General features: G+C 37.3%; 1 protein-coding gene across 15 annotated transcripts in view; it reads left to right on the top strand.

Moving 5' to 3' along the window:
* The window catches only part of Pde1c (phosphodiesterase 1C), a 606,321-nt gene that overhangs the window by 468,914 nt on the left and 124,964 nt on the right, over positions 1-12,443 (top strand). The window lies entirely within an intron of this gene.

Raw genomic sequence — 12,443 nt, 5'->3', positions numbered from 1 at the left:
TTTCTCAGCTCTCTGCTCTCCTCTGGGCCCATCTGACAATCTCCTGCCTCAGGACTTTGACATAGGACACTAACCTATTTCCTAGACTCCTCTTTCCCAATATTCCTCTGTCCCCTACTTCCTGGAGGCTTGTCATAATGGACATGGCCATTGGCAATGGATGTGAGAAGTAAAAATGGCCAAATACTCTTTGTGGCACATCAGTGTATTCAATTGCTGGAGATCCCTACACTGGGCAGGAGAGGTTTAGGTGTGAGAATCAAGGGCCAGGTCCCCCAGGCCACAGGTTTTAGCTTTGTACTTCTGATTCCAGTGACATCTTTTTTTTTCCTAGAAATATTTGTGTTTAGGACTTAAAAATAAAAGAGGTGGAAGGGATCCACACTTAGTCCACAGCCAGCAGTTGCAAACAGCTCAGAGCCAAAAGTCACACGTAGAGGTGGCATGGGCTGTTTGTGGAATCATATGTATATAAATTTTAAAGACCAGTCTCTACTCCAGTAAAGGTTCTCATTTTGTTCTCATGACTCGCCACGGCTGGACCAAGCTCAGCCATCTCTCAGGTTCCGTGGCGAGACCTGTAATCAGTTGTCACACCTTGGTCTCTGGTAGGCTGTGGATCTGGCAAGTGCCTGTCTGTTATGACTCCAAGTTGGGGAGCATCGTTGACCCTGCAGTGTTTATGTTCACAGCCTGGTAGGGAGAAAGGAAAACTTTCTCTAGAAACACTCAATAGCGTAGTTGTGAACATCACAATCTTTCCTCGAGATTTTACAAACCTCATGTATACTTCCAGAGAAATGACTGCAAGTGCTGAAGAGTCCCCAAATTCCTCTTGCCTCTTCCTCTCTTAGAAAATCATTTAACAGAATTGTTTCTTCCTCTTTCCAGTCCCCAAGCCAGAGGCTAAATCTCAATAAAGCTCTTCTCAAAAAATTCTTCTTTTTGCACATAATAATCAAGTATATTACAACACTCCATAGGCTCAAATGTCATTTAAAAAAAAATCACACAGAGTACATGCCCAGATTTAGGAGGTTTTAAAAATGCTAAATGAGGAAGTCCTAGTACAGTGGAGGCTCATGGTGCTCATGAGGGACAGACTCCAAAGCACTTGATGATACTTCTAAACTGCAAAAATTATCATTGTGAACGAGGAATGTTTACTTGGGGTATGCAGAGTGCTTTATCCATATTGATTTATCAGTATTTGCTACTATTTGCGGCTAATTCCTCTGTAAATCAACTCTTCATGTAAATTCTGACAGCAAACAGCTAACGGGGGATGAATCTCATTCCCGAATAGTTATGGAGGTTGGGTCCTATATTAGCAGTTACTTGATAAGGTACCTGAGTTGTATCAAGCTTGTGTTTCTAACCACAGAGAAAGAGAGAATAAGATTACACTATTTTAATAGCACAGAAAGCAAAATGAGTCCCATCCTTCATCTCCAGGGACAGAGAAGTTTGTGCTGGTGAATAAGATTGTGATGCAAGAATTTAAAAGTTTCCCCAATTCTTTCTTCTTTTTGTATCAGTATGTAACAGAAAGAAAACAAAAGGAAAAACTTTAGATTTTCGACACAATCAACTATTAGAATACACTAGACATTCCATGAATGATAAAGCACTGCAGGTCCAGATTCCTACCCACTCCCTACTCCAAAGCTATTACGAAATGATTTATTTGGGGGAGGAAATTGAATGATAATTACCTTTAAAACACTTGAAACGTTAATATATGAAAAGTATCTTCCTACTCATTGGAAATGAACACAACATAAGCACCATGAAGACTCTTTCAACACTGCTTCTTACTTACCCTAACTCTAGCAGCCTCATACCCAGCTCTGAATTTATTTCTTTTCTTTTCTTTTATAAGATCAATTCTTTTTTTATTTAATTTTATTCTTAATTAACAAAGAATAACTGCATATATTGAGATGTTCCAATGCATGTATACATTGTGGAATGATCAAATCAGGCTAATTAATATTTCCTTCCCATAACATATCATTTCCTTCTGATGGGATCTTTAAACATCAACTTAGTGATTTTGAAAGATATAATACATTATAATTAACTATAATTGTCATGCTGTGTAATAGCTCACCGAGAATTATCTAACTGGAGCTTTATGTTCTTTGACTCCCCCTTTCCTATCCACTCCCCAGAAGACACATGTTAAGTGAAATATACCAGGCACAGAAAGATATGTACCATGATCTTTCTGATATGTGGGATCCACAATAGTTGAGCTCACAGAGGCAGAGAGTAGAATGGTGGTTATCAGAGGCTGAAGGTTATGTGTGGATTTTTCTCCTTTCCAAATCCTTCATGTCCAGCCTGCCATAGTGAAATTAACCTCAAAAATGAAAGAATCTGCTAAGAATGAACTGAAGAGGGAGAAGGAGAGTGCAATGGGTGCCTCCTATGGCAGAGTTTCCAAGGGACTGCTGCCAGTAAAGGTGGAATGGGTGGCCCTTGCGTGAAGTCACTGGGTCCTTTTTGGTTAGCGTAAGCTTATTTGCTTGCATCTCAGTTTTATGAGCTGATCTTGAGAACTTCCAGTGATCTTTCTAAAGGTTTTCTCAAGCATTGAGTCTGGTTTCCACCAAGGTTCCAACATTACAGGATATGGTCCTTGTTGGATCCTTTCCAAAGTCATCAGACACAGTTAAGAGCTCATGGTGAGCATTGATCCCTCCCTTCCTACTGCTGCTGCTGTTAAGCAGAAGGATCTGAGAGACATTAAATAGACCACACGAACAGCGAGGCACTTATAAATCAGCTGGGGAAAGCACAACATCATGTGTCAGGCTGTTTTCCATATATTCCATTGAGCTGGATGACTATGTCCCACTTCTTCCTTCCTTCCTTCCTTCCTTCCTTCCTTCCTTCCTTCCTTCCTTCCATCTTTCTTTCTTTCTTTCTTTCTTTCTTTCTTTCTTTCTTTCTTTCTTTCTTTCTTTCTTTCTTTCTTTCTTTCTTTTTCTTTCTTCCTTTCTTTCTTTTTCTTTCTTTCTTTTAAAGAGAGAGAGAGAGATAGTTAAAGAAGAGAGAAGAGAGAAACTACTTCACTCACAGGACAAAATATATACCCCAAAGGAATGCCTCCTTTATCGGCACACTACCTGCCTATACTTATCACCCAGTTAATTCCTGTCAGGGGATTAATGCAGTGTTTGGGTCAAGGCTCTCATGACCTAGTCATTTTACCTCCAAACCCTCTTTCATTGTCTCATACATGAGCTTTTGAGGGACATCTAATATCTAAACCATAACAAAAGGTCGTATCTTTTAGTTTCATAGGATTGTTGAGTCAACAGTCTGCTTTAATATATGACATTCCTCTTGATCCTCTCAAGATGGCATAGAAAGTAAAAGTTTAAAAAGAAAAAAATAAGTTTTTATGAGAGTTTGACATTTTCTAGGTGTAGCAGAGATTGGCTGGCTCCCTCTCAAACCCATTCTCTCCTCCTCTGAGCCTACAGCTACACTGCATTACCCAACTTCTCCCTTGGAAAGGTGTGGCCGTGTGATGATTCTGGACAATGAGAAATGCCTAGAGGACTTGAGTTCTCATTCCTGCCTGGTTCATAAAAATTCTCCCATACATGCTTTCCCACTTTCTTTTGTGTTCTGTGACAGTCTTGGAAAACCATGGCAAACATAGGGGGACCAACATCCCTGATCAAACTCTTAGCATCTCTTGAACCATAGAGTTCTGAGTCAGCACAGGTGTGGGGCAGCCTCTGTGCATTTGGGGAAGTGGAGGGAGAGGGACAAGGAGACAGTAATAGTTTCTTTCCTGTCGTTTCCTCTAGGCCTGGCTGGGCTGCCTTCCTGCACCACACAGTCCCCATACACTCATTCAAAGCAACAGTCTCAAGTCTCATTGGAGGTTGCTCACAGTTTTGTTTGTATTTTAGGGGTTTCTTTCTATAATTCTTTCTGGGATTAAACCTGAGGATGGGAACTATGCTGATTCGGCATCTTGTTAGGCATTATTTGAAGTTTTTTTTTATCCATGAATTAATTTTATTTATTGCTGTGGCTATAAAAGAAAACATTAAAATGGAAGTAAGAAAAATATTTTTCAGTTTATCTTAACACATTCTTTTTCTTTAAAAATATATTTTTAGTTGTAGATGGACACAATATCTTTATTTTATTTATTTATTTTTATGTGGTCCTGAGGATCAAACATGTATGCAAGGCAAGTGCTCTACCACTGAGCCACAACCCCAGCCCCTTGTTTTTCTTTTCTAAAGATAGTTTCATACTTAAATTATTTAGATTGTGCTTTCTTTTTTTAAAAAAGCAAATGCTGATAAATAAATCTACTCAGTACTGCATTTGTTGAACTGATGTTTATCGAGCACTTCCTATTACTTGCCACTTTGCCAGTTTCAGCTGGTTTAATAAAGCAGTTCTGCACATCCTTGATCACAGACTTTTCTATGTACATTGTGAGCTGCATTTGACAAGCAAGGAGCAGTTGGGGATTCTGGAAAACATGACTGTTGCCAAGTGTTTCTTCACAGTGACATCAGTTCCTTTTGGCATCTACCTTAGGAGGTGAGTTCGGAATTTCATTGCTTTGTCCTAATCCTCCTACTTTCAAGAGAAATTTGAACTGCTACTGAATCCAGATAAATAACCCTGTGTTCCAGCAAACAGGATCCCTACTATATGTTGTATTTCTTGTATTATAGAATTCCTATGATCCAGCTGGGTGAAGGAGCTTTAGCTTCTTTGCATAATCATAATGAGATAAAATGCAGGTTGGATAAAAAAAAAAAAAAGAGTTCAGGGCAGGAAAATGAAGGACTTGGTTGACTAGATAAGACAAGTACAGTTATGTCTATTCATGGGTTGCAACCCTCCTGAGTCTTCCTGCAAACTTTTCTTATCATTTCTTCTCATCTTCCTTTTCTCATTATCACCATTCAAAGATGTTTTTAGTTCTTCTTGTTTCTTTGGTTTACCAAGATAGATGTTGTTGAAGTGGCATGTTTATCAGCTGAGAAAAGTGATGGTGATTCTTTTCACATGAATAGCTGCAAATGAAAAATAGCTTCTGGAACTTACCTCTTGACAGCATAGAAGATTTTATCTCCTTCCACTTCCCTGGTCCCCAACGTGACCTGATTGGATTCTGAATGATGCTCTGGGCTTTCTTTTATGTTCTTTTTCTTTCTTTCTCTTGAAGAGCACTGGCCAGTAAAGTGGGTTCTTATATTAACATCCTTTCCCAGTAAGCTCTACCCAACTCCAGTCAAACTTTGGAGAGGTGGTTTCCCTCAAGGAAAGATTTTCCTAGCATAATTATGTACCTTGCATTAAAAAAAACCAACAAAAGTAATTTCTTTTAAACAAAATTTGAGTTCAATGGCAGTAAAAATAGTTTATAGATAAATTGGATTTAAGAAATAGTTCTTTATGAGGCCACGAATGACTGGGAGGTATTTCCTTTCTAAATTACTGCATTATTCTTCTGCAAGGGTTTCTAAGGCAAGAGATCGATATTAAAAACTCAAAATGGATTCAAATTTTAACCCTAGATGAGAATACCTCCTTTAACACCATAAAAATATGAGACTTCTCTCTGGCCCAACAGTACTTTCCAGCTAGTATTCACATCCAGTGACCTGTCATGCATGTGGACACATGATTGCTCACTTGTTGCTCATTTGCATGTTCACAAACATGTATTCTGAAAGGAGATTTACCCTGTGGAGCAGAAACCAGAAGACTAAGTGTGCACAGCTGCTTTTTGGCATAACTTCCTGAAAACAAAAGGAATGGAAGAATCAGAAAATCTCTAGCCACCAAGAGTAGACAGTGGTACCCTTACCACCAAAGAATGGGTACCTGCTAATCCCTTTGGAGTAATTTAACTCAAAAGCAATTTATATTTGATTTTTAGCATTTCCAAATAAATTTTACAATCAGTCTGTCATTATCTATGATCTATGAGAAATGTATGGGGAATTACAATAAATCTATAGATAAATTACATTTCTATAATTTAGAATTCTCTGAACATGGCTTATCTTTCCATTTCTTTAGCAAATTTGAAATTCTGTAAGTAACATCCCTCAGTTTTCTACATATAAGACTTTTAAGTCTTTTGTAAGATTTATTCCTAGATTTTTTTTTAAATTTCAATGCCTTTATGGACAGTACCATTTTCTAATTGTTTATTGCTATTTATACATTGACCCTGCTAAGTTCACCTCTTAATTATAATAGTCTATTTTCAAATTCTTTTAGATGCCCTATCTAGATATACATTCATCTATAATGACAGTTTTACCTTTTCTTTCTAATTTTTATGTCTTCCGTATTTTAGCATAATGTATGATGTTTGCTTTAGCTTTTCTTGGTTAAAAGCTCAGTATCAAATTTAGGAAATTCACTTTTATTCCTTTCCCATGATATGTATCTTGATTTTCTCAAATTATTACAATGATCATATATTTTTATTTTACTATGTCTATTAAAATAATGAATTACAATTATTCACTGATTCTACATTTTAAAACAACCTTGCACTTTGCTCAGTATTTTTTAACTCTTTTTATTTATCACATCAGCCTTAACTTGTGCAAATTTTATTTAGGATTTTTGCATCTATGTTCATGAGAGAGATTGGCCTATTAACTTTTTTTTTTAATAATGTGCTTGTTTGGTTTGGAGATTGAGTATAGTGCTTCATAAAATGAGTTGGAAAGTGTTTTCTCTTTCACTATCCTCTGAAATATTTTATGTAATTTCTTCTTTGAATGCTTAGATTAATTCATTGGTAAAGTGATATGTACTTTTGTGGGAAAATTAAATTATAAATTAGATTCTTTAATAGATATAGAATTATTTTTATTTTATAGTTTTTCTTATGTCACTTCTAATAAATTTTTTATGGAAATTTTCTATTTTATCTAAATTTTAAGTGTGTTTGCAGAAAGGTATTCATGATGTTGTTTATAAATGTCTGTAGGATCTTGAGTGATTTTTTCTTTATTTTTGATATTGGTTATTTGTACCTTTTTTTCTTGCTCACTCTTGCTTGTCCTATTAGTTTCATTAAGCTTTTTCAAAGACCCAGCTTTTGCTTTGTCAATTATTTCTCTGTTGGGTTTATTTTCCACTTAAGTTTTCTTGTGTTTATATTTTGTTTTTACTTTTTTGAACTTGTTCTTTTTATTACTCCTTCAGATGGATAATGAGATGACTTATTTTGAGACTTGTTTCTTCTCTAATATGTTCATTTAAAATTATACATTTCTTAGCTTGGACTAGACAGAGGGTAATGAAGGGAAGGGAACCGGGTGGGGAAAAGGAAAGCGAGTAGAATGATCCGACAGAACTTTCCTAGCCTTGTGTTTTAATTCACAACCAGGGTAACTCCACATCACATACAACCACAAGAGTGGGAACCTAATAGAATAAGTTATACTTTAGGTCTGTATATTCTGCCAGAATACATTCTACTGTCATGGATAACTACAAATAAAAAAGATTATGTATTTGCTCCTAACCATGGCTTTACTTGCATGCCACTAGTTTTGATGCATCATAGGTTCATTTTCATACAGTTAAAATTATTTTCTCATTTAATATCTTTGTCCTACGTGTTATATAAAAATATATATTTCCGAATTTCCAAACTTTTGGAATATTGCCAGTGATTTTATTTTGTTTCTGATCTCAAGCTTAGTTCTACTGTTGTGGAATTCATTGAAATCTGTTGAGACTTTCTCTAGGCCGCAGCCTGTGGTCGGTTTTGATAACTATTATATGTGCACTTGAAAAAAGTGGTGTGCTGTTGTGTGGTGCTCATTACACATCTGTTAGGTCACTTTTGTTAATATTATTTAAAATCTTCTATAACTTTACTATTTTTAATAGTTAGCAAATTACATAGAGACCTATGTAAAAATATAAAAATGATTAAAAATATAAGCACCAAATTTTTTATCTACATCAAGTAGGTATAAATAGGAGCACTAGAAACATTTATGGCATTAGCAAAGGCAAAAAAGTACATATCTAGGCTATTTTTGCCAGTCGTCATTGTTGTTGTTGTTATTATTATTATTATTATTATTATTATTATTATTTGGTACTGAGGATTGAACCCAGGGTGCTTTACTACTGAGTTCTCTCTCTCTCTCTCTCTCTCTCTCTCTCTCTCTCTCTCTCCTTTTCTTTTTACATGAGCATGCATTCANAGTTCTCTCTCTCTCTCTCTCTCTCTCTCTCTCTCTCTCTCCTTTACTACTGAGTTCTCTCTCTCTCTCTCTCTCTCTCTCTCTTTAATTTTATAATTTTTATAATTTTGAGACAGGGTCTTGCTAAGTTGCTGAGTCTGAACTTGAACTTGAGCTCCTCTTGTCTCTACCAATTTGCTGGGATTACAGGTGGGCACCACTGTGCCTGACTTGCCAGTCATTATTGTTGTTGTTGTTGTTGTTTACTTTTAATTCAGTGGTTACTAAATCAGCAAAACACACACTCCCAAAAAGTTCTTTCCAAAAATTCTTTGAAAGCCATCATCTATACTATCACCCAATTCATGCACACCCTATCGAAGTGTTGTCCCATGAAAGAGAACATTCATACCATACTGTTCAGGGTATTCAGTAAGCTCCATTATGATGCAAATATGCACCCCTTGTTATCTGTGGGAGATTGGCTCCAGGATCCCACCAAGGATACCAAAATCTGCAGATACTGAAGTTCTTTGTGTATGATGGTATACATCTCAGTTATGTTTGCTCATAACTCCACATATCCCTCCTCTTATTTTAAATCACCTCAAGATTACTTAAAATGCCTAATTCATTGTTGTATTGTTTAGTGAGTAATACCAAGAAAAAAATCGCTCTGTACATGTTCAGTACAGACAGTTATTTTCAGCATTTTCATCTGGGGTTGGTTGTATCCATAGATGCAGAACCTGGGATACATAGGGCTGATGGTATAGTTTCCCACTTACCCATGAGCATGCTCCTCTATTGTATGGTTAGATCTACCTTTCTAAGGTGCAGTTCTTATCATGATACTCTCTTCCCTTTAAAAAAAAAAAAGTTCTCCTTGGGTGCCCTGTTATCTCTAGGAGAAAAGTAAATTTCTGTAGCTTGGCATGCTAAGACCACCGTGGTCTGGCTTCTGACTTCTTCTGAGGTTTCATATCTTGATGTCATGCTCTTGAGTTCTGGAATTCTCTGAACAGATCAGTTTTCAGGTTGCTCTTTCAGTCCACCATGTCTCCATCCCATCTTGTGTGACTGACCTTCAAGACAGTTCTGATATCATCTTCCTTCGGGAGACTCTTTCCGGTTGGAGATTCCTCTCTTTTCGCTTTATTTGCCCCTTGATACCTCTGCCATCTCACGGTCTCTATAGTGCGTATTCATAAACTAAGTCCTCCTCATCCAGGGGAGGAGCACATTTTCCCCTTTTTGTTACTGGAGCTTCTCATGATGCCGTGCACAGAACACTCAGATGTTGAATGAATAGTTCAAGTGTTGCCATCTTAACCATCTTGTCATTAATTATAGAAATAAACCTAAAATCACCCTGGGTGCTATGATCAGATGGTCTTAAAGCATCATAAGCCTGAAAGTTGCTGTAGGGCATACCACTTGGAGGAGTCATTTTAAGTTATTTCCTATGGCATTTAGGTAAGTGGCAGGGGACAGGAGTGGCAGAGGAGGCGGGTGTGAAAAGTACACAGAGACACCTGTGCCTTACAGACACACGGATGTGATGAACTAAAAAGGAGCTTTTTTTTTATTATTCAAATGAGTGTTTTCGGCTCATGATTCATCAGATCATGTAAGAGAAGTGCTGTGAAGGATCCCGTTCCCTTTCACATTCTTTCAAACTAAACAAAGCCTGTCTGAGACAACAGCCATTGTGGGCTACATGGTATTTTAGGAACTGCTTAATCTATCTGCAGAAAGCATAACCTTGGGCAGAATGGATAGATGTAAGAAAATGCATTTCTGTAGCTTTATATCCCTATTGATTTTTGCTTGTGTTTTTTGGATGATTTCATTCTAGCAGTGGCTGAAGCTCATCAAACGTACCCACTCCCACAATGTAACACTGAAAGGTTCTTAGGGCCTCCACCTGGACAGGGAACAAAGCCCAGTTCAATATAGGGTGTCTTTTGTTTGTTTGTTTGTTTGTTTGTTTTTGGCACTGAGGATGAAACTTGGGGCACTCAACCACTGAGCTACCTATTTTGAATTTTATTTAGAGAATTGCTTAGTGCCTTGCCATTGCTGAGGCTGGATTTGAACTCATGATCCTCCTACATCCGCTGGGATTACAGACATGGGCCATGGTGCCCAACTTAGGGTATTTTTTTTTTTAATTTATCAAGTTGATCCCTTAAGTTGCCTTCTGATGAGGTCCACCCCATTAGTCCCAGGAACTGTGTGGAATAATGAGGACTTTCTCTCTTCCCCTTCAACTGCCTTTTGAATTCTAAACTAAGACATTCAGGCCTCTCACCTAGTTTCCCTCCTCCAGTGCATTTCTTCTTCCCCAAACAGCAGTGGTCCAGGGACTCCACATTCAGGACTTGCTGGGGACTTGAGGGCACAGAGAGCTGGAGTGATGCAGCTGTCCACTATGCCTTGCAGCAGGGAAGGAGGCAAAGGAAGCAAAGGGGTTATGGGAAGAAATGGAAGATGTGCATCAAGACCCAGCAGCTCATCCAGGGTGACATTCTACACTGCCCCACAGAGGCATCTTGCCAAAGCTTGGATGCATAAGCTCTTCCTAAAATGGTGTTGTACTTTTACACTGGAAATATTATCTGGCAGCCCGTGACAGAAATGGATGGGGTGCTGGAAACTATGAACATTCACTCAGAAGAGAAACTTTATTTTTATTACTTTTATTTCCTTCTTTGCTCCCTTCCTCTCTACCTCCCTTCCTTCTTTGTGAATTTTATTTTGAATGCCCATGAAATAAACTCCTATTAGGTGCCCAGACCAAAAAATCCTTTCATGTAGGATTAATAAGTTAGATATCCATCTTTCTCAAAATGCAGGCTGTCACTTACCAGGGAACCCAGCATGTGGCCTTTTAGATGGGACGAACTTGCCTGGAGAAATATTTTTTTGACTTTATTAGGAAAATTAGGGAAGCTACTCTTCCCAGAATTTAATAAAAGTGTTTTACTATATGAGGGTAAAACATCCTGGTTACTTTATCAAAAACTCTTCGTAAGATGGATCCAGTATGGCCATTTTGACAATATCAATTCTGCCTATCCTAGAACATGGGAGATCTTTTCATCTTCTAAGGGCTTCTTCAATTTCTTTCTTTAGTGTTCTATAGTTTTCATTGTACAGGTTTTTCACCTCTTTTGTTAGATTGATTTCCAAGGTGCTTTTTTGAGGCTATTGTGAATGGGTTAGTTTTCCTGATTTCTCTTTCAGCTGATTCATCATTGGTGTATAGAAACACAAGTAATTTATTTGTATTAATCTTATATCCTGCTACTTGATGAACTCGTTTATGAGTTACAGAAGTTTTCTGGTGGTATTTTTTGGGATCTTCTGAATATAGATTCATTTTGTGGGCAAATAGGGAAAGTTTGGGCTCTTCTTTTCCTATTTATTTCCCTTTGATTTCTTTCTTTCATCTAATTACAAAAGAAAGAGTTTCAAGAACTATGTTGAATAGAAGTGGTGAAAAAGGCCTTCCCTATCTTGTTCCAGTTTTAAGAGGGAATACTTTTAATTTTTCTCCATTTAGAATGATGTTGGCCTTGGATTTAGCATCGATAGCTTTTAAAATGTTGAGATTTGTTCCTACTATCCCTAGTTTTTCTAGTGTATGGAACTGGAGACTATCAAGCTAAGTGAAATAAACCAATCCCCCCAAACCAAAGGCTGAATGTTCTCTCTGATATGTGGATGCTAACAGACAATCAAGGGTAGAGGATAGAAGTTCATTGTATTAGAACAAGAGGAATGAAGGGAAGGGAGGGAATATGGGAATAGGAAAGGCAGTAGAATGAATTGGACATAACTTTCCTATGTTCATATGTGAATATACGGCCAGCAAAACTCCATATCACGTGCAGCCTGAAGAATGGGATTCTAATTAGAATAAGTGATACCCCATGTATGTATAATATCTCAAAATACACTCTACTGTCAAGTATATCTAACAGGAACAAATTTTTAAAAAAGATGGATTCAGGTCTAGAGAAAACCTACATTTTGATGAAAAACAGGGAAGGTTGTTTATTCCCAGGAATTTTGAGAATTTTTGAGAATAGTGGATAATAATTGTTCAGTAGTATAGAAACTCTTATGCCCAAGAAATAGCAGTTTCACCAAATAGTAGGTGGTAGGTGGGGGAAGGCAGGGCAGGGAAGTGTTCTTAATGGGAAGAGTAAAGAGCTAGAG

Source organism: Marmota marmota, unplaced genomic scaffold (genome assembly GCF_001458135.2).
Source record: "Marmota marmota marmota unplaced genomic scaffold, marMar, whole genome shotgun sequence".
NCBI lineage: Eukaryota > Metazoa > Chordata > Mammalia > Rodentia > Sciuridae > Marmota > Marmota marmota.
The sequence above is the reverse complement of the archived record's forward strand: the minus strand, read 5'-3'. Positions and strand labels throughout refer to the sequence as shown.